This window comes from Lathyrus oleraceus, chromosome 3 (genome assembly GCF_024323335.1).
Source record: "Lathyrus oleraceus cultivar Zhongwan6 chromosome 3, CAAS_Psat_ZW6_1.0, whole genome shotgun sequence".
Lineage (NCBI taxonomy): Eukaryota > Viridiplantae > Streptophyta > Magnoliopsida > Fabales > Fabaceae > Lathyrus > Lathyrus oleraceus.
Window position 1 is genome coordinate 103,822,256 of NC_066581.1, and position 17,336 is coordinate 103,839,591.

Below are 17,336 nucleotides of genomic sequence, written 5' to 3' on the forward strand. Positions count from 1 at the left end.
AGTAATCAAATAATAAAAGCAATAACGTATAATACAAGCATGCTTGATGATCTCATACCACTCAAACAAGTCCAAACCCTAGGGTTAAGGAGCCAACCATGCTATGATCCTTGAGGCAATGCACTTGTGCAATAACATGATGCCATGAGGGATCTTAGGGTGAAAATTAGGGTCTTACAGATCCAAGCTTCAAAATAAAATTCTTCAACATGAAAGTTGTTCTCCTTGATCTCACCTGTCCAAAAAGTCCAAGATCATCTCATTTGGATCAAAATTGACGGACTTGCGCATGGCTCCATTGTGGGAAGTGTTTTGGCAAGTTTTGAATTCAAATGATCAAACTCTTTTGCATGATTCCACATGATGGATTCAATACAGTTTGCACACGAATTGGAAGTGGATTGCATCATCTAAGGCCCAAATCGTTGCCCATGCACCCATACAAAGAAGTTTCTAAAATTGGCCAAATTTCAAGTGGTGCAAATATCAAATGCATTGCCTATTTAAACAAGCTCAGGGGTTAAGAATCATAATCAACACCTTGCCCAAGCTTTGTTAGACTGATTCAAACCCCCACTGCTATAGAATTTCTGAAGATTTCTCTTGAAATCGAGCTTGAACTTCATTTTCTGTTTGGAAGTTCAAACTCCAGAAGTTCACTTCCCTTTTCATCTCAATTGACTTCTGCAAGCAAGAGGAAGAAAAAGAATTCAAATCCATATCAAGATCAAGTGGAATTGGATCAACTCGAAGGTGATTTTTCAGAAACTTCATCTCTTCTATTCTCTCTCAATTCTTCACCATTCTTGTTGATTTTTGGTTGTATGGAGTCTTATCAATGTAGGAAAGAAGATTGAGTTTCTTGAGGTCAAATTGAAGCAACTCAGTTCATGATCCTCAAAATTCAAATCCCTATATCTTTTTATATACTTGGAATTGGACAAAATTGAGGCCAGATTCGAGCTCCTAAGCATTTTTTCTTTGAATCCATGTCTTTATTTTTCATTTTGGTGATGGTTGATGGTGGACCAGTCCGGTGAAGTCTACCGGAGAAGAAGACTAGAGCTCTGGCTCTGGTGATGTGTTTTCACGCATCTCAGTCATATGATCCATTTGAATTGTTTTAATCTTGGGTGTTGCTTTTGATTACCACGTGTGTGGGACAGTTAACTAAAGCGCATGTGGAACGTGCGTTTCCATCCATCTGATATGTCACCTCAATTAATGAGGGAGATTAGATGACTCTACTTTTTTTGAATTTCTGATTATTTCATTTAATTGCTTATTTTTAATTAATTCATATTAATTTCATTATTAATCCAAAAAAATGGGACTTTCAACAAAAAATTTGAAATATTTTTCTCTTTCATTTTCTGAATTAAAATTATTTTTTGGATTAATTTTGATATTTTTTATGATTTAATTGTTTTTGTGCATATTTTTAATCGTTTTAAAAATACTTCTGACTTTTCAAAAATAATGAAATTTTTTCTCCAAGGTCCTTTGACCTTGTTTGTCTTATGATAAATCTCTTAGCCATTAATTTGGTGTTTTGAAGAGGTTTTAGGTTTTTGATCAAACATAATTTAATTTAAATGCATTTTAATTTGATTTTTAATTGTTTAATTGTGTAGAAATTATGTTGAGCCATTTTTATTGACTTGTGAAGTTTGACTATGTGTTTGGGCCTTGGTCAAGGTTGATTTGACTTTTGTTGGATTAAAATCATTGGATTTAGGGGATTGATGAAATGTACATTTCATCTCCCAAAATGAATGAATGATTTTAATTTGATAAAATTCCTTCCATGATTAATTTGTGTTTGTCTCATCTCCCATCCCTCTTCATCTTCAATCCCATTCTATCCCATTCCTCTTATTGACCAATGAAGTCTCTATATCCTAAGGCTAATTGGTTCATCAATAACTTCATGTTAGATGAACCAATACAAGTATGGATGAGATTAGGTCCACCCTTTGATCATTTTCTTTTTTTGTGTGGTATGTTTTAGGAGTATGGTCCATTATACCATATCTCTAACATGCATTAACACCAAAATTTCTATTACCCGACCTCAGATAGTTGTGACTTCTACATAAGTTCAATTATGATTGCTTAACATAGCGCTAAATTTTGACCCAAAGGCATAGCATTCTAGTAAGTGAGATTGTAAGTCTCCCCCTTTCATGGTATAGTGTGGAAACTTGGCCTTTTTCCCTTCCTTTGGAAGATGTCTTGGTTCAAGGATCCATGCTTGTGAATATAGGGTTGAGTGTTCTCCAAAGAATGACTTAAACAATTAAAAAGCAAAACTTCACTAAAATCTAATCATCTAACAATTGGACTAACTTTTAATTTCAAGCCATTTACTTTATGTACTTTAAATTCAAGTCACTTACCATTTTACATATCATTTAACTTGTTTATGTTAATGTCATTTTCACTTTGCTCACTTGAGTCATATATTGTGATTGTATATATATATATATATATATATTTGTTTGTGTACCTTGTTTGTGTTTGTGGTCTTAGGACCTTAAAATACTTAATAAACAACAAAAAACCCTAAAAAATGTTTGTGTGGACTGTTGGATTTGATATGAGCTTTGGAATTAGATTAGGAAACATTCCCTATGCAAAAGGACTTGGCCAATGCCAACATTTCTGAAACCAAGTTATTAAATTGAGCTTTCATCTGATGCAAGTAATGAGATCCATTTGAGTTCATTTGCTACATGGTCTTAATGCAACTGTTACTTTGAACCTGTGTCTAATGCCTTATTCTGAGCCAATCAAGGAGTATGTCATCAGATACAAAGGGAGGATTAAGAACAAGACTGTGAAGTTGCTTGCTGGGATATGACTATCTTTATTTGATGCCTTGCTCTTCATCTTGCTACTTGTTTATTGATATTGCTTGATTCTAAAGTCCAAAGGAAAAGTGGGTTTCTATATGACATTCTTGTCTATTCGATTGCATCCAATTTGTCAGATCTTTTCAACTCTTAACTTTTAATTTTATTCTTAGGATTAGTCTCTTCATCTCCTCCCATTTCTTAAATTTCAAAATCCCCCCCCCCCCCCCCCCCCCCTTTTCAAAAACTTTCTTTGCTTGTGATTTTCAAACTTAGACTTTATTCCAAACTAGAAACTTTGGTTTTTTGTCGTTGCATTTTTAAACTCTTTTCTTAAATCAAATTTGTAAATGAATCTAATCATATTGACTTAAAATTTCAAAAGACAAAAAGAACTAACACTCATTCAAACTCTTTTAGGCCCTTTGTGCCTCTTTTAAAGTTAAACTTTTGTTAAAAGCAATTCACTCACTTTGAAATTGATACCATGAACTACGAGGTTTTGATCCCTTATTTTATGTTGGTACGTAGACACAAGTCTGAAGGTCTTGTCAAACACAAAAATATAATTAATAAATTCTTTTCTCATCCCCACACTCTATTTATTGCAAACATCTTTTATACCAAAAACACATACACACATAAAAAAGGGCTCCCTGGGAGTACCTAGGACACTTTGGATGTTAACACCTTTCCTGTTTGTAACCAACCCCCTTACCTGTAATCTCTGGAATTTTATTAGTTTTGATTTGAAAACTTCTTATCTTTGGGTTTTGTTCGTACTTTTCCATTTTCCTTTGGAAACAATAAAAACGCGGTGGCGACTCTAGTTTTATTGACGTTAAGTTTACTCATAGCTTAATGGTTATGAATTTACCGCTACAGAAATTAAGTGGCGAATCTGCTGGGGAGTAGTCCTTAATGGGTTTAGCCTACTTTTTATGTGTATATAAATGTATATTTGATGTTTGTATATTTGTTTGTATGATATAATCTGCTTGTTGTGCTTGGTGATCTCTGAGTGGTGAGATAAGTTCTAACCTGAACTTGAGTGTAATTAAGATATGAGGATGGTATAGTCATGTTCGACTTATATGGAGTAGTCCTTAACAAGTCGGCTTGAGACCCATCTAATCAGTGGAGACCCTTTTGGAGTTATGAATGTCACACAAGTCATTTGTGGTTAGGCATTACTTTCTCTGATTTGGGGTACGAGAAGCTGAGGACCGTAGAAAATTTAACCCAACTTGGCCTATTTAGAACGTAGTGCGGAGACTGTTCAAGTGTAGACTTGATAACAGTTATTACACGATACTACACTCAGACGAGTTTCTCTTGAGAATATTATGGGTTGATGAGTCAGTCATCCTAACCTATAATATCCAATAGATAAAATTAAGACTCTAGGAACTTTTTAGAACATGATCTACAGGTTTTATCCTTAGTACACTACTTTGGGATGGTTCTTAACTTGACTTCATGCTCGTAACTCACAAAAACCCTTGATTCTTGGTTGATCCAATCGAATCTTGTGATAACGCGAAAATTCATCGTATATTTGCCTTGATTTACACTCAAAAATCGTAACACTTTCATTTATATTCCGATTATTCCGCAAGTGTTCGAGTTATTTTTGCAGGTATTTCAATCCCCATGCTTAAATGAGCAAAGTATATAAAAGGTAGGAAAAGAAGAAGAAACAAAAGAGAAAGCAGCAGAAAAACAGAAAAATAGAGAATGCAAACTTTGTGAATGTGACGACCGACACAAAGCATGTCACGACCGACACGCCCAGCCTGTCACGACCGTCACAGGCCCATCACAAAAGTCACGCGGCCAAAATCAGCGCCTTGAAACAGTCAACAAAAGTGAGCCAACATGCCTAAATTCTCGTTCCTCAGCCACTTTCCCGTGGATTCCTCACTCAACCATGTAATCATGTATGTTTTATTGTTGATCTGTTTATGTTCGTCTGTGTTTGCATTGTTTAACATGTCCAGCTAAATTATCGGTATCGGTATGTAACAATTTAATTAGACGGGATTTAATAATAATCGGTGTAAAACTTCTTTCCTCAAACAATCTTTTTGGCTGTGGTTTTTAATTTAAATTTAATTAAATTTGTCACAAGAGTGAGAAGCTATTTAATATGATTTTGCCACGAGAGTGGAAAATTAACTAAGGGGAGATCCGACAATCGCGAGAGTGTGAGGGTCGAACTGGATAGTAAAAACTAGGCATTGATTTTAAAAACAGCGAGAGCACTTTAAAAACAATTAGAACTTTGTCATACCCCAAAATTTGCCCGTTAATCTTGCAAGACATTTTTCAAGGCACTCCAACTCATTTTTCAAGACATTGATCTTAAAGGAACAAAGACCCAGCACACAGGTGGCCAAATCCAGAAAATGACTTAAACTGTCTTGCTCGCTAGGCGAGCAAAACCCTTCGCCTAGCGAACTCTTCGCTACACCACTCGCCTAGCGAAGCTTGCGAATACCAGAAATTTTGGGCTTCATTCACAAAAACTATTATAAATACCAAGACCTCATTCAGAAAAGGGGCGGAGAGACAGACAGACACACACAGAGACAGAGAGAGGGAACTGGAAAACCCTAACAGAGGCAACCGGAAAAACCCTGGAGGCTAACCAAGAGAATTCAGAACAACCCTAAAGGAAACCCTGAAGGAAACTCATATGCACAAAGGTTACCTCCGCCCAACTCAATCCGACACCAACCCTAAGAGTGATCTGCCAATTCAACATTGTAATTCAATTGCAAACAGGTTTGCACTACCACTACCGCTTTATGCTCCCAATTTACATGTGGCATTATGATTGAATTTATAAGTGTATCTTAGGTTTTGCATGTGGATTTAAGTATGCATGGATGTCTTGAATGTTTAACCATGTAATTTCTGTAATGGATGCCATAGGGTTTGGAGCTTGCTGAAATCGTACTGTTATTAAAATCAAAACCCGCAGCCGTTCGCTAGCACATCGCTAAGCGAACATGTAGCGAGTGTTTCCCAAGCCTTCGCTAGGCGAGGCAGTAGCGAACATGACAGTCGCTGATTTTTTTTTCCGTTTTGTTCTGTGCTTATCTGACATGTTCTATCATAGCTATGTATTATTTGCCTAACATTATTACTGCTGCGATTCCTTGGTTCGGTGCAACTATTGATTGCACCCCATTTGGTATTCTAACCTGTTTGCTGAATTTTGTGAGGGCTCACATACTCCCGAAGAAGGTAGCTTGCTAGGTATTCCACTTTATTTGTGGGATACCCTTGTGGAGATTCATCCTAATTACCTAACTGATTACAAATGTTGCCTTGGAATATATGATCTTGGCCCTCTCTTTGTTGCCTTACGGTATTACGGTCATGTCCCGCGAATGTAAGGATACCCTTAGCCAAGACCCTTCGGTTAAATCATCATAGTCCCTCGATGACCCTTCGCTGTAGCCTACGGTTAAATGATGATCGTCCCTTCGAATGCTAAGGTATCCTTACAAATGTTGCCTTCAATGACCAATCGATGACCCTACGATGTCCCTTTACATCCAAAGGACAAGACTACTTACTTTTCAATAGTAAGGACAGTTTTACCTTCATAAGGATAGAAAATACCCATAAAGACCTTGGGTAGGTATAACTCTTAAATGCTGACTCACAACTTAAAATACTTTTCACACCTCACACTTTGCAAAACATTTATTAGAAAATCACCACTTGGTATACATTCGTACTAGAATCATTGCCAAGTTATATTTTTCTAAACAGCTTTCAAAATTAAACGAGATAAATACTTTGTATACATTCGTACAAGAATCATTACAAAGTTAAACTCTCTTTTCAAAACATTTTTTTAAACAGCTCTCAAACACTTTTTTCAGACAAGAAAAACATAAGTGATCAAGCAATTAAGAGCCCATGGATAACCATGGATACAAAGGGTGCTAACACCTTCCCTTTGTATAATGTACCTCCCGAACCCAAAATCTAATCAAGGTCTTTCCTGTTCTTTTCCGCCTTTCCTTATTGGATAAAAGAAAAGTCGGTGGCGACTCTTGCTATCCGCGACATTTGCTTTCCAAAGCAAAAACACGAAATTCAGTTCACCGTATGACAGAACTGGCGACTCTGCTGGGGAACCTTAAAAAAAGAGGTTGCCTTAAAAAAAAACAAGATCACTTATTTGAATTGTCTGATTTACTTTTAAGGGATTGCTTGGGTATTTTTATGCTTGAGTGAAAGATCCTACACCCGGATCTAGTGTACCTTAGGTAAGTAGCAAGAGATCATCGCGACTATCCAGCGTATACTGGAATGGTTAAAATGATGGCTACGGTTAATGTGACACTTTGGATGTCCTGATGTTCCTCATGTTTACTTGAGGAAAAATTTGGCGTCCGCGTGGTGTCATCAAAGCGTTAACCAGACCTTTAGAACCCTAATTGACTCATCCTAGCCATTAGAAAGTAGTGAGATAACTGACTTCGGTTCCGACTGGGGTTGGTTGAGACTCGATACTACACTCTTTGAGATTGGACTTAGGGAAGCTTTGGTCAACCACTTGGTGTTGCACTGAAGTGGACTTAAAGAAAGGTCAATGATTTGAGATCCTTCTAGAACCCGGTTACTATTCTAGGACAGGTGGAACCAACCAAACTTCAGTGGGGAGGGTACTTACCTATGGAACTCATGCAAGCCTTAAAAACCTAGGAATGATTGCGGTGTGACTTGTTTATGTTTGTTACTTACTTAACATCATAACATCATAACATCATAACATCATAACATCATGACATTGTACTAACCATTTCAAGGACTTAGGGGTTTAACTTTGCATTGCAAACAGGCTATGGCTTCCAGGAAGACCATCCGGATCAATCTTGTAGCGATCTCTCCTCAACTCAAGAATTTAGTGTCAGAACTTCCCGATCATGCTCAGTTCATTAAGAAACATGGTTCTCTCCTAAATTTAGTTACCACCGGTTTCAAAGAAGATATGATGAGAGTTCTATTCCAGTTCTTCGATCCTAAACATCATTGCTTCACCTTCCCAGATTATCAGTTGGTACCCACATTAGAAGAATTCTCCAGGATGCTTGGGATACCTATCCTTGATCAAACACCTTTCAGTGGTTTAGAAAAGATTCCGAAGTCTGAAGAAGTCGCCGTGGCTTTACACATAACAAAGTCCGACATTGAAGCTAATTGGGTAACAAGAAGTGGAGTTAAGGGTTTACTTGCCAAGTTTCTGATAAATAAGGCCCGAGAATTCCTAAAAGTTATGAATGTCCATGTTTTCGAAGATGTTCTAGCACTACTAATCTATGGTTTGGTGCTATTTCCTAACCCGGATCAGTTCATAGACATGAATGCTATTAAGATATTTCTCACTTATAACCCTGTGCCTACCTTGCTTGGAGACATTTTGCATTCCCTTCACACTCGTACTATGAAAAGGCAAGGGATTCTCATGTGCTGCGTACCTTTATTATCTAGGTGGTTTATTTCGCACCTTCCTCAATCAGTCTTGAAGAATGAGCAAAATTTGAAATGGTCTCAAAAGATAATGTCGCTCTCCCATTCAGACATCCGTTGGTGTCCTCATCTCAAAGAAAATATTATCATCATTGACCGTTGTGGGGAATTCTCTAACGTACCACTTCTGGGGATAAGAGGAGGTATTACTTATAACCCAACTTTAGCCCTACGTCAGTTTGGTTATGCTCGAAGAGATAGCCCACATGAAATAATTATTCAAGGCACTGTGTTTGACTATGACAACGACTCTCAAGGTCTCCGTCAAAGCTTTGTAAGAGCTTGGGGCATGGTGAAAAGAAGTACTTAAGGACAGAAAAACTCCATTCCTATGGAACCTTATCTCAGATGGGTATGCGCAAGAGCTCGTGAACTTGTCATGCCATATCCTGCAGTCGGACCGCTGATTGTTGAACCAGGAGTTGAAGGAGGTACTCCTCAGATCACTCCTTATCCAGATATGCCTACCAATGTTGAAGAATTGAAGAAATCCTGGATCCAGTTGAGAGAGGAAAGGGATACTTTTGAAGCTCAGTTCTGTGCTGAAAGGAAGAAAGTGTTAGAACTTACCAGCGAGCTTAATGAGGAACGAAGACTCAATGCATATCTTCGCCCAAAAAAAAGCCGTCCCTGGGAGACTTGAGCTTTCATTGTATTTTATTATTTTTGTTGTAATAAACGTTGATTAAAAAATTATTAATAAAAGTTCCTTTCTTGGTGGTTTACGCAAAGTTAAATTCCAAAAGTCCTTGAAAACATTTCATACATTTCATAGCATAACATAACATTACATAACAGGTATTCTAAAGGATCAATGTTCTCGCGGTCTTCCTTCTAAACAGAAAAATAGCCCTCGAACAAACTGTCAAAGATCTCCAGGCTCAGAATGCTCAATTCCAGGAGATGATCTTGAACTTATCCAAGGGACAGGAGGAGCTGAAGGCTCTCTTGCTCGAGAAGAAGAAAGACAAGAAAGCTGTGAGTTACATTAACCCGGGAAGAAGGCTTAAAGGACAGGCTGCAGGAGTCAAGATTAGAGTTCCAAAGGATCAAGGAGAGGAGACAGAAAATGATTCGGAAGATGAGAATTCCGATCCTTTCAACCATGAGGATGACGATGAAGATTATGAAAATGAATTGTACTCTCCAAAAGATGACAAGTATAAGTTGTTGGAAGAGCGTATGCTAGCTATGGAGGGTCAGAAGGCGCCCGGTCTGGATTTCGAAAGCTTAGGTCTGGTCTCTGATGTAGTCATTCCCCGCAAATTCAAGGTCCCCGCTTTCACTAAGTATGATGGTGCGTCTTGTCCTCAGATGCATCTGAGAGCTTATGTGAGAAAGATTCAGCCGTATACCACTGATAGGAAGCTACGGATCCATTTCTTCCAAGAGAGTCTGTCTGGCACACAGTTGGAGTGGTATTATCAGCTCGAGAGCTCTAACATCCACACCTGGACTGATTTAGCGACAGCTTTTTACAAGCATTACCAGTATAATTCCGAATTAGCGCCTACTCGGCTACAGTTGCAGAATATGACTATGGGCTCTAAAGAAAGCTTCAAAGAATATGCTCAAAAATGGAGAGATTTGGCTGGCAGAGTCAAACCCCCTATGACTGATCGAGAATTAGTGGACATGTTCATGGGTACACTGACTGGCCCATTCTACAGCCATCTACTGGGAAGTTCTTCATCGGGTTTCACTGAACTTATATTGACAGATGAACGTGTTGAAAGCGGCATTCGAAATGGAAAGATACAGGTGGCTACCTCTGCAAGCACCAAAAAGTCCTATCAGGAGAGGAACGAGTCAAATGCTGTGTATGGTCAAAGGGGTCATAACAAGAAAAATCGTGACCATACTGTGGGAGCAGTTACGATCGCAGCACCGCCATCTAAAAACTTCCAACACAGACAAGACATGCCAAGAAGACAGTTTACCAAGATCAATATGACTTTAGCACAAGCACTGCAGGGTATGCTAAAAGCAAATTTAACTACCCTCAGAGATCCTCCTGCAAATCCCAACACTACTTCTCCTCGGTATAATCCCAATTCCAGGTGTGCATATCACTCCGATAGCCCGGGGCATGATACAAACGATTGCTGGTTGTTGAAGAATAAGATTTAGTATATGATCGATGCTGGAGAGATTGATTTTGATCCTCCGGAGACTCCTAATGTCATCACTGCTCCTCTGCCTAATCATGACAAGACTGTTAATGCTGTAGACGATGCTGATAGCGATTGCGACTTGGATAGCTGGATTTTCCCAACAATTGGTGACGGACTCAATAATTGGAAGGTTGAAGACACTATCCCGATTTCCTTTAGTCAGGAGTAATTGTTATTGCTAATTTAGTGTTGCAAATTTTTAATTTTTACAATTGAACTTCTTAAAGCATTGTGTCTAGGCCCGGGGCACAGTAGCTAATTTTTCAAGGGTTTGTCATTTTCATAAGCATATTCACATTCAATAAATCAATGGACTTTTTGCATTCAAATATTGCGCTCTTTATCTTTCCTGTCATCTTTCAAATAAGCTATGCTTTCTTACACACACTCACATAACAAATTGCAGATCCATATCCACTCTGGATCCTGTTGATAATAATTCTGCTACTGTTCATTATGACTTTGAAAATCCGATCTACCAAGCCGAGGATGGAAGTGAGGAAGATTGTGAAGTACCTGGAGAGCTTGCCAGACTATTACTGCAAGAAGAAAAGACTATACAGCCGCATGAGGAATCAATTGAAACTGTAGATCTGGGTACTAGAGTGGACAAGAAAGAGTCAGAGGCTTCTTGGGACGCTTGAATTACATTGCCCGATTTATCTCCCATTTGACTGCTACCTGCAAACCCATCTTCAAATTAATGAAAAAAAATCAAGAGATAATATGGAATGATGAACGTCAAGAAGCTTTTGATAAAATCAAGAAGTGTCTCCAAGAACCTCCAATTCTGATGCCACCAGTTGAAGGAAGATCTCTAATCATGTATTTAACCGTGTTAGAGAATTCAATGGGGTGTGTTGGGGCAACATGACGAGTCTGGTCGAAAAGAGCATGCAATATACCACCTTAGCAAAAAGTTTACCGACTGTGAAACAAGATACTCACTGCTCGAGAAAAACTTATTGTGCTTTGGCTTGGGCTGCTCGCCGACTAAGACAATATATGTTGAATCATACCACTTTATTGATTTCTAAGATGGGTCCTATCAAATATGTATTTGAGAAACCTGCTCTCTCCGGAAGAATAGCAGGACGGCAGATGATTCTAACAGAGTATGATATCCAGTATACTACCCAGAAGGCAATCAAAGGAAACGTGGAGCCATGATGCTGGCTACAATGGATGACGAAGAGTCCCCGCATCCCGTGAACACAGACATAGTTAAAAAATACTACGCATGTACACCCGGCAAGTCGAAAACCTGAAAAGGCGGCTTGAGCAAAAAAGGGTATCCTGGTGGACTGAAAACCTGAAAAGGCGGTCCAGGCAAAAATTAGGGATTAAAGCGTATGACTATGTCCCGTTCTCGGTCAGCTTCACCCAAGTCAAAGGGACTGAACAAGCCAATCACTTCTATCCGACAGCAGGAGATGAGAGGCTTGAAGACATAATGACAGTAGTGGAATTAAAATCAATAGGACTTTTCCTTCATAGCTTTTTCTTTGTTCTCTTGACAATTTCCTCTTACTAGGATTTCTGTCTCCTTGTACTCAAATTGCCTGTTTATAGGCCCTCTTTCAAAATCAATACAATTTTATTTCCAAAAAAATGCTTTTGTTTTACTTTCTCTGTTTTGTTTGCATAAACGTCCATTGATTTAATTCGAATTAATATATGCATTTGAATATGATTGATGTTTATAAAAAATACATGCATAAAACGGAAATAGCAATTACTAAAAGACTTTAGGGTCGAGGATAAAGTCTAACCATGCTTTCCGATGAATCCGGTTGCTAATCCTATTCCCCAGCAAAAACTAGTTATTCCCTAGAAGAAATTGGCATCACTAGACAAACTGGTCATCTCTTTCATCCCCAGCCATGCTCGGTTGAATGTTTCTACCATCAGACAGAAATCAAGTATCCCCAGCTAAGAAAGGGTCATCAATACAAATGTCTCCAACCAGAATATTGGGATTTATTTTCCCCTGGAAAAACTTTTCAGACGCATAATTCATTCATTACATCATTTCACAGCATACGCATGCATACAATGTTCGCATTTATTTTCGAAAGCATAAAACATCTCATGCATCATGACATGGCATGAAGCTAACTTTATTTTTCAGGTTAATTATCCTCCTGATACAGTCAAAATAAAGATCCATTCAGACGGATATCTTCATCGATTACATTCAAGATTCAAATACATCTTTCAAATATAATCCATATGAACATCCATTCTGACAAGCACTCTGATATCCTCCTAATGGTGGCATCTCTAAGCCCATCCCAGACATTTATTGCAAATACAACATATACAAATATTATCAGATATAGCCTAACGTACGGTTCATTCTGATTCAGCCCAACATATGATTCCTTCAACTATTCCAATACGGTCTAGCGTACGACCCATTTGGATCTTCAGTTCCTCAGATACTACCTAGCGTACGGTACATTCCGAGGTGTAGTCTAGCGTACGACTACTTTTTTTTGTCAGATACAGCCTAACGTACGACTCACTCTGCAGCTCAGATACGATCTAACGTACGATCCATTCTGATCTTCATTCCTCAGATACTACCTAGCGTACGGTACATTCCGAGGTGTAGTCTAGCGTACGACTACTTCTTTTTGTCAGATACAGCCTAACGTACAGCTCATTCTGCAACTCAGATACGATCTAGCATACGATCCATTCTGATTCTTACTTCGTCAGATACAGCCTAACGTACGACTCATTCTGCAACTCAGATACGGTCTAGCGTACGATCCATTCTGATTCTTACTTCGTCAGATACAGCCTAACGTACGACTCATTCTGCAACTCAGATACGGTCTAGCGTACGATCCATTCTGATTCTTACTTCGTCAGACTCAGATACGATCTAGCGTACGATCCATTCTGATTCTTACTTCGTCAGATACAACCTAACGTACGGCTCATTCTGCAACCCGGATATGATCTAGCGTATGATCCATGCTGATCCTTTATCCCCAGTGAAGTCGACAGCCTAATGGATGACTCACTATACGGTCTAGCGTACGACCCGGTGTGGCACCCATGTCTTCAAATTGGTCTGATGTACGACGCACTCTGAAGCTCTCATCATCAAACTTCCTGGATGGCATCTTTAAGCCCATCTCCATCAAGAGTAAATTTTAATTAACAAGTGCAAATTTTTGGGGCATTCTAAGTGTTCAATAATCTTCCACCTCCAGACCACGAATGGCGTACATACCATTCTAACTCTCTCGGTTTAAGAATATTGAACAGGGGCAGCTGTCATACCCCAAAATTTGCCCGTTAATCTTGCAAACATTTTTCAAGGCACTCCAACTCATTTTTCAAGACATTGATCTTAAAGGAATAAAGACCCAACACACAGGTGGCCAAATCCAGAAAATGACTTAAACTGGCTTGCTCGCTAGGCGAGCAAAACCCTTCGCCTAGCGAACTCTTCGCTACACCACTCGCCTAGCGAAGCTTGCGAATACCAGAAATTTTGGGCTTCATTCTGAGCCCATTAGGTCACAAAAACTATTATAAATACCAAGACCTCATTCAGAAAAGGGGCGGAGAGACAGACAGACACACACAGAGACAGAGAGAGGGAACAAGAAAACCCTAACAGAGGCAACCGGAAAAACCCTGGAGGCTAACCAAGAGAATTCAGAACAACCCTAAAGGAAACCCTGAAGGAAACTCATCTGCACAAAGGTTACCTCCGCCCAACTCAATCCGACACCAACCCTAAGAGTGATTTGCCAATTCAATATTGCAATTCAATTGCAAACAGGTTTGCACTACCACTACCGCTTTATGCTCCCAATTTACATGTGGCATTATGATTGAATTTATAAGTGTATCTTAGGTTTTGCATGTGGATTTAAGTATGCATGGATGTCTTGAATGTTTAACCATGTAATTTCTGTAATGGATGCCATAGGGTTTGGAGCTTGCTGTCGCATTACGCGAAAAACCGGCGGGAAACGAAGACAACAGAGCCGCCACCGTGCGTTATTTATCCCAAAAGAGGGAAAGGAAACGCTCGAAGTAAACCTGGAAAAGACATGGTCTCGCGACAAAAGAGAATGGGATCGGGAGTCGGTTATGCGAAGGGAAGGTGTTAGCACCCCTACGCATCCGTCGTACTCGACGGGATCCACGCACAAAAGGAAGGAATATGGTTGCTAAAACACTGCTCATAAACAAACACACTGGCTGAAAGAGACACAAGAAAACAACAGAAACTAACTCGGCAGGACATCGCATCCTGGGCCTACTTAGTCTATCAAGCATAGACATCAGAGTCGAAGTAGTTCGGACTAGGGGCAAACATGCTCGCTAGGATGTCGCATCCTATTGTTAGATGCCCAAAAGTGCTTATTTGAGCTATCATATGTGGGCATCTTTCACTCTTTTTCCTTGCTAAAATTGTCAAAACCACATTTGTTTTACATGGAATGCATTACATTGATAAACAAGCTTGGTGCCTTTGATTTGTGTGTTATTGTGCAGGAAAGACATGAACTAATTGAAAATGAAGACACAAGAAAATTGGCAAAGGAACCAAAGAATACAAGCATTTCATCAGCCTGCTCGCTAGGCGAGGCTGTGGCGAAGCATTGGTTCGCTAGGCGAGTTCCTGGCGAAAAGCTCCAGTAAATTGTCAAATTAATTCGCCAGGCGAGCTGAAGGCGAAGGTGGTAGCGAGTTCGTTCTGTTTTGGTGAAAAACGCAGCCAGCACTCACTCGCTAGGCGAAGCTCTAGCGAGTCCCCAGCGAGCATTCCAGTAGCAAAACCTCTCAACCTCGCTGGGGCGAAGGTTGAAGCGTGTCCTTCGCTAGGCGAAGGTATGTTCGCTAGGCGAACATGACAGTTCAGCAGGCCCTGTTTTCTCTGGGCGCAGGGGCCTTATGTGCCCATTTTAGACCCTCGCTAGGCGAGCCATTCTGCTCGCCTAGCGAACATGACAGCCCAGCAGTGGTCTATAAGTAGCAGGTGCCACTTTTGAGCACCATACCTTAGTTTTACCTCTCTTTTCCACTTTTGTACTTTCTTCTAGATATTTTTGCAGCATTGTTCTTGGGAGCTTTTATGCCCTAATTTTCATTTCTCTTCATCTTAGAACCATCTTCTACAAAAAGAAGGTGGATTCCCATCCAACTTCGATTATCCGACTTGGATGTTGATCAACCTTCTTTCCTTACTTGCCGACCAAGCTACCATGAAAATGAGTAGCTAAGTCATCCATTTGTCAAGGTTAGATGTAGGTGATTACTAGCTTTGTGTGTAAATGTAAGGATCCTCATATGTAAACTCTTTAATGGTGAATATATGATGAAAACTTTGTTTCTATTTAAAACTCTTTGTGTTGGTTTATGATCGAGAGATGTTTACCGACTCTTGACCTAGGTTTTCATCCAAACTTGTTTGTTAGCTAGAGATAGTAATGAATGATTTTGTTCACCATAAGGTTGAACCAAAAAGTTGTCATTTTGATAGATTGTGTTCGAGAGAAACAATGGATCAAAATGGCAAAACTCACAATGTGTGTTCGAGAGAAACATATTGAGAGGACTTTGTGAAATTATTTATCATCTAAAGGAGTTTATAAGATTGTTGACCGAGCAAATACATGCAAAGTGATCATTGAAACCTAACTTTGACAATATTTCTCATTTAATCAAACCATAACTTTTACCGCAATTTATTACTTTTTATGCAAGATAACTTGATTAAAACCAAAACCGTATTGTTACATTGAGCTACGATTAATACAACCATCGAACGGCGGTGATATCTTACAATCCCTGTGGATACGATAACAAAAACCCGACACGAAATATGCTTTCAACAAAATGGCGCCGTTGCCGGGGATTGTAAATTGATATTGCGAGCATCGCAATGGTTGTTTAAGTTTTAGCTTGTGAATTTTTGACTTGTGCTTGTAATTTGTTTGGTTTAGTGTGCAGCTTACGTTTTATGCGAGGGCAAATCCCTGTGGACGAACTTCTTTTTGATCCTGAGATCGAGAGAACTGCAAGGAGGCTCAATAGCAAAACGAGACGTAGGAGGCAACAGGCTAGACAACGCCAAGAGCAAGGAGAAGGTTCTTCAACCACAAATCCACACCCATTCATACCAAACATGGAGCCACAACCACCACCACCTATTTCTACTCCATGTATCAATAGTCCAAGGAACACCGCTCAGTTTGCCAACCACACAGGAAGGCAAGCTGAGATGAAAACGGGAACTCTGAATTTATTATATGGGAGTCCATTCACCGGAATGGACCATGAAGACCCATTTGATTTTCTCACAAAATTTTATGAGATAGCATTGGCTGCCGGAGTGGATCAGGCTCAGGAGCTTCCGTTGTTCAGACGATTATTTCCCCACGCTTTGCTCGGAAAAGCAAAGGATTGGTATCTCGATCAAACACCAGCCGTAATGACAGACTGGAACGTGTTAGAAGAGAAATTCATTGAAAGATTTTTCTCCCATAACCGATTCATGGAATCAAAGACGGCCATCTCGGTGTTTTCTCAAGGAACCAGTGAATCTTTTGAATGAAGCGTGGGAGAGATTCAAGTCCATGCTTAGGAAATGTAAAGGGCATGGATTTGATGAATTGACTCAAATCCATATTTTCAGAAATGGACTTCAACCAAACTGCAAGACGTTGTTGGATGCCACCTCGGGTGGCTCGTTGATGTCAAAAAGTGCCGAAGAAGCCAC